The 11,111-nt window shown below is 43.5% G+C and overlaps 1 long non-coding RNA gene across 1 annotated transcript; it reads left to right on the plus strand.

The window, feature by feature from the left end:
- The first annotated feature begins 506 nt into the window (after positions 1-506).
- LOC121108285 lies at positions 507-4,794 on the plus strand. Its single transcript, XR_005842705.2, has 2 exons — positions 507-2,465; positions 3,517-4,794. It is a non-coding gene; the product is annotated as an uncharacterized LOC121108285 (long non-coding RNA).
- The last annotated feature ends 6,317 nt before the right edge of the window (positions 4,795-11,111 follow it).

Raw genomic sequence — 11,111 nt, forward strand, 5'->3', positions numbered from 1 at the left:
GAAACAGTCACAAACAGGTTGAGACCTTGTGGGTCAAAATTAGAGAGCAGATCAATAAAGGGCACTCTGTGGTCAGGGTCTACTAGAGGCTGCCTGATCAAGAGTAGCCTGCTGACAAGGCCTTCTTGCTTCAGCTTCAAGAGGCATGGAACTCACAGGCTCTCATCCTGATGGGGGATTTCAATCACCAGACATCTGCTGGGAAAACAACGCTGTGAGTTGCAAGCAATCCAAGAGGCCCCTGGAGTCCACTGGGCATAACTTCCTGGTCCAGGAAATGGACAGACCCACCAGGGTTACTGGACCTGGTGCTCACCAGTGCAGAGGAGATCATTAAAGAGGTTAAGATTGGAGGCAGTCTGGGCTGTAGATATCAATCCCTGGTTGAGTTCATAATCCCAAGGAATACAGGCCTGGCAAACAGCATAGACCGGTCCCTGGACTTCATGAGAGGAAACTTCAGGCTGTTTAAGGAATCCCAGGAGATCCCCTGGGAAACTGTCTCCGGGGACACAGGAGTGAAACAGAGCCGGCAGCACTTTGTGGACACCTTTCTGAGAGCACAAGAGCTGTCCATCACCCAGATTAAGAAATCAGGCTGAAGAGGCAGAAAACTGGCATGGCTCAGCAAGGACTGCTTGTCAGACTGAGGGACAAAAAGGAAAGTATAGTCATTAGAAGCAGAGATGAGAGGCCTTGAAGAATGTAGGGGTGTTGTCCAGATGTGCAGGGATGTGATCAGGAAAGCCGAGGTGCAGGCGGAATTAAACTTGGTGAGGGAGGTGAAAAACAACTAGAAGGGTTTCTTAAGATATACTGGCCAGAAGAAACAGGCAAAGGACCCCTTCAATAAAATGAAAAAGAGAGCTGGCCTCTCTGGACATGGAAAAGACTGGGGTACTTAATGAGTTCTTTGCCTTGTTTTTCTTTGCTAGTCAGGTTCCCATGCCTCTCGTGTCCCTGAACCTCTAAGCAGGGGTTGGAAGAGCAAAATCGCTCCCAGTGTAAGAGCAGAGCAAGTCTGAGACACTTCATGAAGCTGAATGTGTACAATTTTATGGGGCCTGATGATACGCATCACAGGGTTCTGAGGGGATTGGCTGATGTGGTCGCCAAGCTGCTCTCCCCCATATTTGAAAAATTGTGGCTGTCAGGTGAAGGCAAAAAGAAAAAGAACATAATCACTTCAATTTTTAAGAAAGGCAGAAAGGAAGACCTGGGGAACTACAACCTGGTGAGCCTCACATCTATGCCTGGGAAGGTCATGGAGCAGATACTCCTGGAAGATATGTTAAGGCACATGCAAGAAGAGGAGGTGATCCAAAAACTGCCAGAACAGCTCCACCAAGGGAAGGTCGTGCCTAACCAATCTGGAGGCCTTCTATGTTGAAGTGACAGCATCAATGGCAAAGGAAGGGCAACTTATGTCATCTTATTGTCTTAGGGAAACTTATCTCTAACATTGCAGAGAGATCTATTTGAAGGCTTGACTATTAGATGGATAAAGAATTGGTTGGATAGCTGTAGCCAGAGGGTTGTTGTAAATGGCTATATGTCCAGGTTGAAGCCAGCAATGTGCAGTGTCCCCCAGGAGTCCATCTTGGGACTGGTGCTCTTCAACATCTTTATCAACAACATACAGAGTGGGATTGAGTGTACCCTCAGCACATTTGCAGATGACACCAAGCTGAGTAATGCAGTTGACACAAAAGAAAGGATGCTACCCAAAGAGATATGTACAGGCTCAAAAAGTGGCACACAAGAACCTAACAAGGTTTGACAAGGCAAAGTGCAAGGTGCTGCACTTAGGTTGAGGTAATCCCAGATATATATATGGATCTGGAGAAGAACTCACTGAGAGCAGCCTCGTGGAGAAGGGCTGTGGAGTCCTGATGGACGAAAAGCTGAACTTGAATCAGCAGTGCGTACTTGTAGCCCAGAAGGCCAACAGTATCCTGGACTACATCAAAAGAGTAGTAGCCAGCAGGGAAAGGCAAATCATTTTCCCCCTCTACTCTGCCCTAATGAGACCTCATCTGGAGACCTGTGTTCAAGCCTGTGGCCCCCAGTACAGGAAGGATGCAGTGCAGTTGGTGCCAGTCCAGGAGGGCTATGAACATGATCAAATGGCTGGAGTACCTCTCCTGTGAAGAAAGGCTGAGGGAGTTGGGGTTGTTCAGCCTGGAGAAGAAAAGGCTCCAGGAAGACATCACTGTGGCCTTCCAGAACTTGAAGGGAGCTTATACACACAAAGAGGAGTGACTTTTTACATGGTTTGATAGTGATAGGACAAATGGAAATGACTTTAAATTAAAAGAGGGGAAATTTAGGTTAGACGTTAGTGAAAAATTATTTACTCAGAGTGTGGTGATGTGCTGGAACAGGTCACCTAGAGAAGCTGCTGATGCTCCATCCCTGGAGGTGCCCAAAGCCAAGTTGTACAGAGCCCCGTGCAGGCTGATGTGGTGAGTGGCAGTCCTGCCCATGACAGAGAGTTGGAACTAGATGATCTTTAAGGTCCCTTCCAACCCGATTCCAACCAGCTATTTTATGATTCTATGACTCTATCATCACTGGTGCCTGACCACCAACAGGACTAAACACATTAAGTGTCTCTTCTTAACTTCTGAAATCAGGATAATTCTGGAGAGTCTAGTTTGAAAAAGAATGAATACAATTATACTTGGTAGACCTGAGGTCAGGGTGATTTTCTCGAGTGCCTTGCAATAAATAATCTTTTTCCCTTATCTCCTCCAAGGCGAGGATCCCCAAGGGTTCCCTTTTCCTACGTCAAATATCCTCCTAGGAAAGGAGAGACTCCTCTGGTTTCTGGTGGGTGCCTTTGATGCTGTTGCTGTGCACCTCTGGCTCCATCCTTACTGTCTTCCCAATTCAAGAATGCTGAGCTCATTTTGTACACACAGTGTTACAGCACCCTACTCATTTCTGTTATATCTGTGACCTTCTTCCATGAAGCCAACACCTTTCCTGCTCTGGGGAGCTCAAAGTGGATGTGGGACCCCAGATGTGGTTGGGCTCGGTGCTAATGCAAGGGGAGGAATCCCTAGCATAAGAAAGAGGTGGCACAGAAACATGTTCAGGCAAGTAAGGCTATTGAACCTATTCAAAATAATGGCGTCAGTTCTTCTCTGCATTTAACAAAGGAATTTTTGGGTCAGAAATTGGGACGCACATGATATGGATTTTGCCATAAGGAGACAGTAAATTAGGAATGACACTACAGTTCTTCAGCACTGCACCAGCCCTGCAGGGGAAGGCAGTTTCATAATTGTCCTTAAGGGATGCTGGAGTAATGTGTTCCTTTCTGCTGCCTCTTACCTAAAGGTCAATTCGATTTTTCTTGGCCCTGTAACAGGGAAAAAAGTGACCACTGAGAATATGAGTAATGCAATTCATTGTCAGTGTTTGTGCAGGTTTAAGCTTGTGTCATCTATTTTGTACCACAAGACCCCTGAAATAATTGCACTAATTCATTTTGTTCTTCATTACTGGCAGATGCTGCTGAGTAAAACAAGGATCCAGAGTCTTGCATAATAAAATGAATGCTGTTCTGCTGCCTGTCTGCCCAGGACAGAAGGTTTCCTTGTCTAGCAGAAAAAACTGAAAGGCTGCCTAACACTGCCACCTTGGGATGCCTACACACCATCCAAATTCTTAAACTTTGCTAAACCAGTCTTTCAGTTCACATTTTTCTAAGTACATTTTAGAAAGAACACAGAGAATCATGTATATGTACAATACTCTAAGAGCTATCAATTGCCTTTCAAACAAATTATTTTCAGGACTATAAAGTCTTTAAAACTTTTTAAAACTTTAAAACTTTTCTCTCAAAAACACGGTATGTTTTAGGCTCCCCAAATAAGCTACTGGACTTGGAACTTGACTTCAAAGACATCAACTACAATTGTGTTTTATCAGTTCAAGTAAGACTTAAATTTGAAGAACTGAAACAACCCACTTTAGCCAAGTAAATCCCTTTTGTCAAACTCAGCTCTACCACAGTTATTTCAGATAGGAGATTTTTGCAGATAGCCCTGGAAGAGGAGGACACAGGACCAGTCATTTGAGTGACAAGAGCTTGTTGTTCACAAACTACAGCATCAGCTTCCTTATGTCAGGGAGTTAAGAAACTGACTACATTTGCTGTTTGCAATTGTTTAACACTGGCCTGGGAGTCACTAAGGGCTTGTAACTGTGGGCAATTTGCAGACTGTGGCTAATACAAGCACTTAGAGCTGTTAATTCCAGCCCACCTTCACATCTTGAGCTGCTGTCAACAATACCCTGAGGTGAGGCAGTCTTCCTGCCAGCCAGCAGGGCCTAGCTGGGCTGAGAGGACTCTCCTCCATCCTCCTACTGCTGCCCTGCACCAGGCCTAATGAGATCCCAGCAGCAGGGCATCTTTGGTGAGGCACATAGTGCAGTACCAGGGGCACAGCAGAACTGCTCCACTGAAGCTAAACCAGTGTGGGTTTCAGCAGTTCAAGACTGAATGCTTAGTAGACCAGGGAACATAGGCTTCATGAGATGGGATAGAAATGGCTGTCAGGTGACACTGACTGCTTCTGAGGGAGCTTGTGCTGGAGATAAGGGTAGTTTTACACTGTCATGAAGGAAGACAAAATGGCGCTGAAATGGTGCTGGTGCTGAAAAAGCTGTTATTCAGGAACATGCTGCCTACTGACATCGTATACAGTAGGAAACCCTCTGTACAGATGAAGCCTTCAACTGCCATCAATAAAAACTGGCTTCAATAAAAAATGTGCAGCCTCACTATGAGTGCAGTTTTGGGAGCCACAGCACAAAAAGAACATCAAACTATTAGAGAGTGTCCAGAGGAGGGCTACAAAGTCTGTGAAGGGTCTGAAGGGGATGATGTATGAAGGGTTTTATCATCCAAATGAAAATCTGATGGGGAAGCCAGCCTATAAAGCGCTCTCTTTCAGTCGCTCTGGTATCTGAGGAGAGCTTTGTGTCATTCGTTATGGTGACAGCTCTACAGCAGAGGAGCAAATGGACAGCCAGGAGGAAAAACATGCATATGCTTTTCTTTATGAAGGTTTAACATAGCTCCAATGAACTGTGACATAATGCAGCAGAACCAGCACTTGAAGCTTGTAAAAGGCACGAAGGAATCAATCCCACATGTACGTATTCTGGATTAAACTTTCTGCTAATATTCAGCTGGATCCAAGAACCTAAACCAAGTCAGTGCTGCCTTTTAATGTGGTGCAGCCCGGTAGAAGGCTGTTCTCCTCACTGCTGGGGACCAGTGGGCAAGATGTGTGAGCAGCGGCTGTGGGCCCTGGGTGTGCTCAGCGCAGAGCAGAGGAGCTGATGGGACTTTCAGATATAGGGTTGGGATTTTGAGTGCTGTGTGGGGCCAGGAGCTGGATTTAGTGATCCTCGTGGGTCCCTTCCAACTGGGGATATTCTGTTATTCTACAGTTCTATGAAAACAACTATAGTCAGTCAGTACATGGGATGTGTTGGCCATGCAGCAAAAATAAAAGTCCACCAGCAGCGAGATGCCAGGCCTTCAGCTGTGCTGTCCTGCCAGGGCTGTGGCAAACTGCGGGCAGGAAACGTCAGTGCAGCCAGTGTGATCAACATGAGAAATCCTCCTGAACAGCACAGCCTCCGGGTGCCTTAACTTACCTTTTGTAATGATGTTCTCTCACTCAAAATATTCTCCCATTCCCACCCACAGCAAACCACCAGTGGAAATACCATCAGGAAAAACAGGCTGTGCAGCAGAAGAACCATTCAGCTTGGCTCAAAAGAAGGTGAAGCAAGCCTCAGTTCATTTTTGGAACCTTTTAGGACACTGTTCATATGAAAAAAAAATACATTCCTTCTCTGAAGTTATTTCGTGGAACAATTTTACAAACCATATGCAGAAATAATCTGAACATGGCTGATGTAATTTATTATGGTCTTTAACATTTTTGAAATAGGAACATCTTGTTGTTATTCTGTCCTCTATGCAGACGTTGTTCAAACGGATGCTTTAAAAAAATATTGGCCTAATAAGTCATTCTTGCTGTACATAAATTGAACAAATACAATTCAGCTGCTGAATCAGATTAAATAGAAGGAAGAGGTGAAATTCCTGAAGACTGATTTAGAGATGTTCATAGTGCAACAATATTTCCAGCTCACCTTTAAGTCAAGCTTTATGCTAAGCACAAATCTATGTATAAAGACCCATAGGGAAAAACACTCTGGGCAGTGCAGAAACTGTGTCATGAACAGGGACTGGGATTTCCAGTCCCTCCCTATTGCAGTCCAGGTCTCTCTGTGATGAGTTCTGCTTCTCATGGCACTGAATGACTGCATCTGCATCTGAGTGTTAATCTTTCACTAATAAGACCTCTCCAAAAAAATGCAGCAGTGAATTTTCAGTCTTCTGGAAAAAAAAAAACTTTGATATTAACTGAGGGAATCCTAAAAGCTTGAAGGTCAGGAAGCAGTGATAAACTTCACATTTAATTTCTTTTAAACAAGTTACTTACTAGTGGGATAACCCTGAAAAAAAAAAAAAAACAATGCGGAGCAGGCATTAGCTTTTCTTGATTGGTGAATGCTTAGGTCAGACAAATGGGCCAAAAGCTGATTCCCATTGTATTACTGTTGCATCACTCGAAAGAGCATTTTCTGTAACATCATGTTTTCATTCCAGATGTGCCATTGTCTGAGAGTTGCTCTTTCCCCAGTCTGCCCAGGACAGAGCAGTTTCATAACAGCCATTTTTCCATTTACACTTTCTGCTTGCTTGCCTGCCAGGTCCATAAATTACTTTACTAAAAGCTCTTTTTAACAGGACTGGGTGGAGATAGGTACTTTCTTGTAGAAAAAGAGCTACTGTTTTGAACTGTGCCTTGGCCTTCAGTCTTTTAATGCAAGTCAAGCCAGTAAGCATGCCCTGCAGAGTGGTGGTAGCAGCAGATTTGGGAAGCTTTTGGCAAGCAGATTTGGCAAGCTGCTCTTAGACACCTTGACTTCCAGTGTCTGTATTGAGAAGCAGAAGATGCTCCAAGCAGGAGGCGGGCAGCTTCCCATTAGAACCTCTATCTCTTAGTCAAAACCAAGGCACCTGTATCAGGTGTTTTTATTCTGGGGGCTGGGCAGATTCCCAGACTTTTTAAGGTCTGGGACATATCAGCAACATACAACAAATATGTTAAAATAGTGTTTCTTTACACACTGGCACTATCAAAAAAACTCACACAGTCAAATGCAAATGCATTTTAGCCTATTAGTTCCTCTTTAGTATGTGTGGCATATATTTCTGTCTTATTAGTGAAATCAGTTAAATTGTGGTATTTTTTGGTTTACCTTGCAGCTACACAGCATCATAATATGTACTTCCATTTGTTTATTCATTACTAACTTCAAATTAATTACTCTGGATTAGGCATGGAATGTTATCTAGCTGCGTAGTGATATTATTCTACCTAGTTTTGTGTTTTCCTAATTAGTTAACATGCTGTCATGCTAGTTTGTCAAACTAAACCTAGATTAAAGAAAAGAGCATGAATTTAGTCCTTAGTATGTACTTGAAAAGCTCTGCAAGAACTACACTGATTGTTTAGCTATGAAGGCTTTTATCTATGTGAGCACAGATGTTGAACTTTAAGGTAGGAAAGTAAAATGGACTTTGTACTACTGCTTTTCAGGCTGCCAACTCTGATAGGCGGAAACCAAACAAGAAAATTACCTAAGTCTGAACATATGAATGTCTTTGATTTTAAGAATGATATCAGCAAATCCTGTGTATGATAGCTCCCCTTTGGAAAATTAAGTTATGAGAGAAAGATTTTGTATAGCTAAGTTGGAGAGAGAGAAATAGTGCTTTCTGCTTTTTCAAAGGTGTTTGAAACATAGAGGGGAACCTTGTTATTTGACAGCCTTTGCTTTCACACTAGCACAAGCAGATTGCAGCAGCTATAGCAGGGTTCAAGACAGAAAAACTTAACTATTTGTGTTAGAAAACAGGTAACAGAAGCCGAAGTCTTAATCTCAGCCCAGGGACTTACAAATTTCTTCAGTGTCAGAAGTGATAAGCGTAGAGCAGTGGACTACGAGGAAAGCTTATGAACACACCGTGGTGTTGTGCAGGATCCAGGGAGACCATGGACCGCTGGTAGAAATCAGTACTTGGCACATCACTATAGATACGATCTCTGTCCTAATTGGTGACAAGTGGAAAGGAGCTAATTGGAGGGCAAGTACATTTTAAGATACAGCCTTCTCCCACTTGATTTTTTTGACACTCCTGGATTTCAGCGCTGAACTGAAAGCTGAACTTGATTAACTAAATTCCTTATCTCATGTCGACTGTTCAGTAACTCAACAGAGCAAATAGTTACATTATGGAGCTGATACTGGCTGTCTCTGGAGAAAAAGTCCTAGAGAGCAGCTTGATTTACTGTCAGCAGCCAGCCACCTCTTCCACAGTAGCAGCCTGGTAGCTCAGGAGGCAGCAGGAGCTTCTATTGTGATTCATGGCTCTTCAGATGCGATAAAGATAAGGGCACACTCCTTTCCCCAATAGCGCTACTCATTCCTGAATGTATTGGTGAAAAATAAGCAACCTAGCTCTTAAGAAATGAGTGCACACACTCATCCATTTACATTAAAAAGATGGGTTCTTACTGGCAACCTTTCAGTCAGCAAGAAAGTCTACCTAAAAATGCAGTTGATGGGCTGCTCCATGTGCAAATACGCAGCTGGATTTTAAAGCATTCATGTAATATAATTTTACTGTGCAGTATTTGTATAGTTCTTTCTTTGTATGAGTAAGAGTCAGCACTATATATTGCAACATCAACCTGAATGACTGGATGCATTAGCTTTGCTATTGCAATTTACATTTGTTTTACAAGCAATCAATTCTACGTGAATAATCTTTACCAGTCTGTGTCCTTTGAATTTTATCCCATGATCATTTTATGAAAAATCCCTTATGGTTTTCCTACGTAACAGTATAACGTACCTCCTCAGCAACTGTAAAGGGCAGAATAACACTTAAATCTGAATGAGTTAGATTTCTGCTGGAATAAAAAATAGTTTCAGGTCTATCACTTAGAAGGTTTGCAGTGTGTATGCTCTATCAGGCTAAGTCAGACGATGATTCCCTTTTCCTATTCTTAAGCCACATGATGTAAAAAAGAGTCATAATTTATACAGATGCTAATTACTCCCTAGGAGTATTCAAAATTAGCTGTAACCACTCCGATTTTAAAAACTGGTAGTATTAAAAGCATCTATGCTAGCATCTGTGACAGCAAGGAATAGAAAACAAGTCAACTACTGCATGGTTAATTTCTAATGTGAGATTAGTTCTACAGGATCAAGAGTAACCAGTGACTCTGCAGGGGTGTAAAAGGAATTCCACATGATAACAACTGGAGATCTCTATAAAATCATCCTGCTTTTAGAATTATGCATTAAAATAATTATGCATTGAAATGAGAACTGAGTTTTTGTCCAAGGTAGGAAGCAAGTGCATAGTTCAGCATAATAACAATAACAATAATAATAATAATAGTAATAATAATAGTAAAGGTACTTTGTGAAATACAATCCCAGTCTAACAGATTTAATGTAAGACCTAGACTATTTTCCACACATCTTCTGAGCAACATTGTCATCCAGTATAAGAGCCAAGAATTACTAGAACTGAAAAATGCAGCAAGAAAATAGGCATTAACCATCTGGATTTTACTTTCTGGTCTGCTGTAGTAGAAGTACTGAGAAATTGCTCTTTTTACAGAAGCTGTAGCTCCCACAGGTTTCTGTCCAGTATCCACTCTGCCACATTAATCTCTTCTCTTAGTCTTGCTGTAATACCCAGGGTACCTTGCATGAGCCCATCTCATTCTGACTGAGTGGATGGGGAGTCTGGAGGCAGTGTGGGCTGTGCTGAGCTTGGAAAAGGAGCTAAGGTGCCAACTGCCCAGCCCATCCCTGGCCTGGACCTTCTGGGGAGTTGCCAAAAGAGACAATACCTGAGCTCCCACTACCTGCCCTTTTTGCAGTAGTGGTGGTCTGTCTACCCAGGTGCCAAGTTTTACAAAATGTATAGCAGAATGGAATAGAATAAATAGGCTTTTATTATAGAATAGAATAAATGGTTTTTATTCTATTCTATGGCTTCAAGACGTGTCAGGGAAGGTTCGGGCTGGATGTTAGGAAATACAATTTCTCTGAAAGAGTGGTCAGGCACTGGAATGGGCTGCCCAGAGATGTGGTGGAGTCACTGACCCTGGAGGTGTTCAAGGAATGTTTGGACGTTGTATTGAGGGACATGGTTTAGTGAGAACTAATGGTGATGGGTGGATGGTTGGACTGGGTGATCCTGTGGGTCTTCTCGAACCTTGGTGATTCTGTGATTCTATGAACAGTTCATTTGTAAGAGACCAACAGAGATATGAAGTCCAACTGCTTGACCACTTCAGGGCTAAACAAAAGCTGAAAAGTACTAATGAGATCATTATCCAAACAGCTCTTGACCACTCACGGCCATGGAGCTTCAACCACTTCTCTGGGAAGCCTATTCCAATGCCTGACCACCCTCACGGTAAATAAATGTTTCCTGATGTCCTGCCTGCTCTGTGCCATCTCCATTCTGCCATCGGCTCCCAGCAGCAGAGCCCAGCACTCCCCTCTCACTGCACTGCAGGGAGCAGTGAGGTCAGCCCTCACCCTCCTCTTCTCCAGGCAGCCCAATGCCCCCAGCATTCCTCAGAGGACATCATGCCTTCAGCCCTGTCACCAGCTTTGCTGTCCACCTCTGCGTGTTTTCAAGGGCCTAAATACCTTTCTATACTGTTGAGCCCAGAACTGCACACAGTATTCAAGATGAGGTTGCATCAATGCTAAACAGCAGGAAAATCATCTCTTTTGACCAGCTGGCTGTGCTGTGTTTGATGTACCCCAACATACGGTTTGCCCCTTGGCTGCCTGGATACAGCACAGGTTCATGCTGAGCTGCTGTCACCAGCACTCCCACGTGCCGTCCTGCTGAGCTGCTCTCCAGCCACTCTTCCCCATCTGTACCTGTGTTCAGCACTGTTCTGTCCTGT

Source organism: Gallus gallus, chromosome Z (assembly GCF_016699485.2).
Source record: "Gallus gallus isolate bGalGal1 chromosome Z, bGalGal1.mat.broiler.GRCg7b, whole genome shotgun sequence".
Lineage (NCBI taxonomy): Eukaryota > Metazoa > Chordata > Aves > Galliformes > Phasianidae > Gallus > Gallus gallus.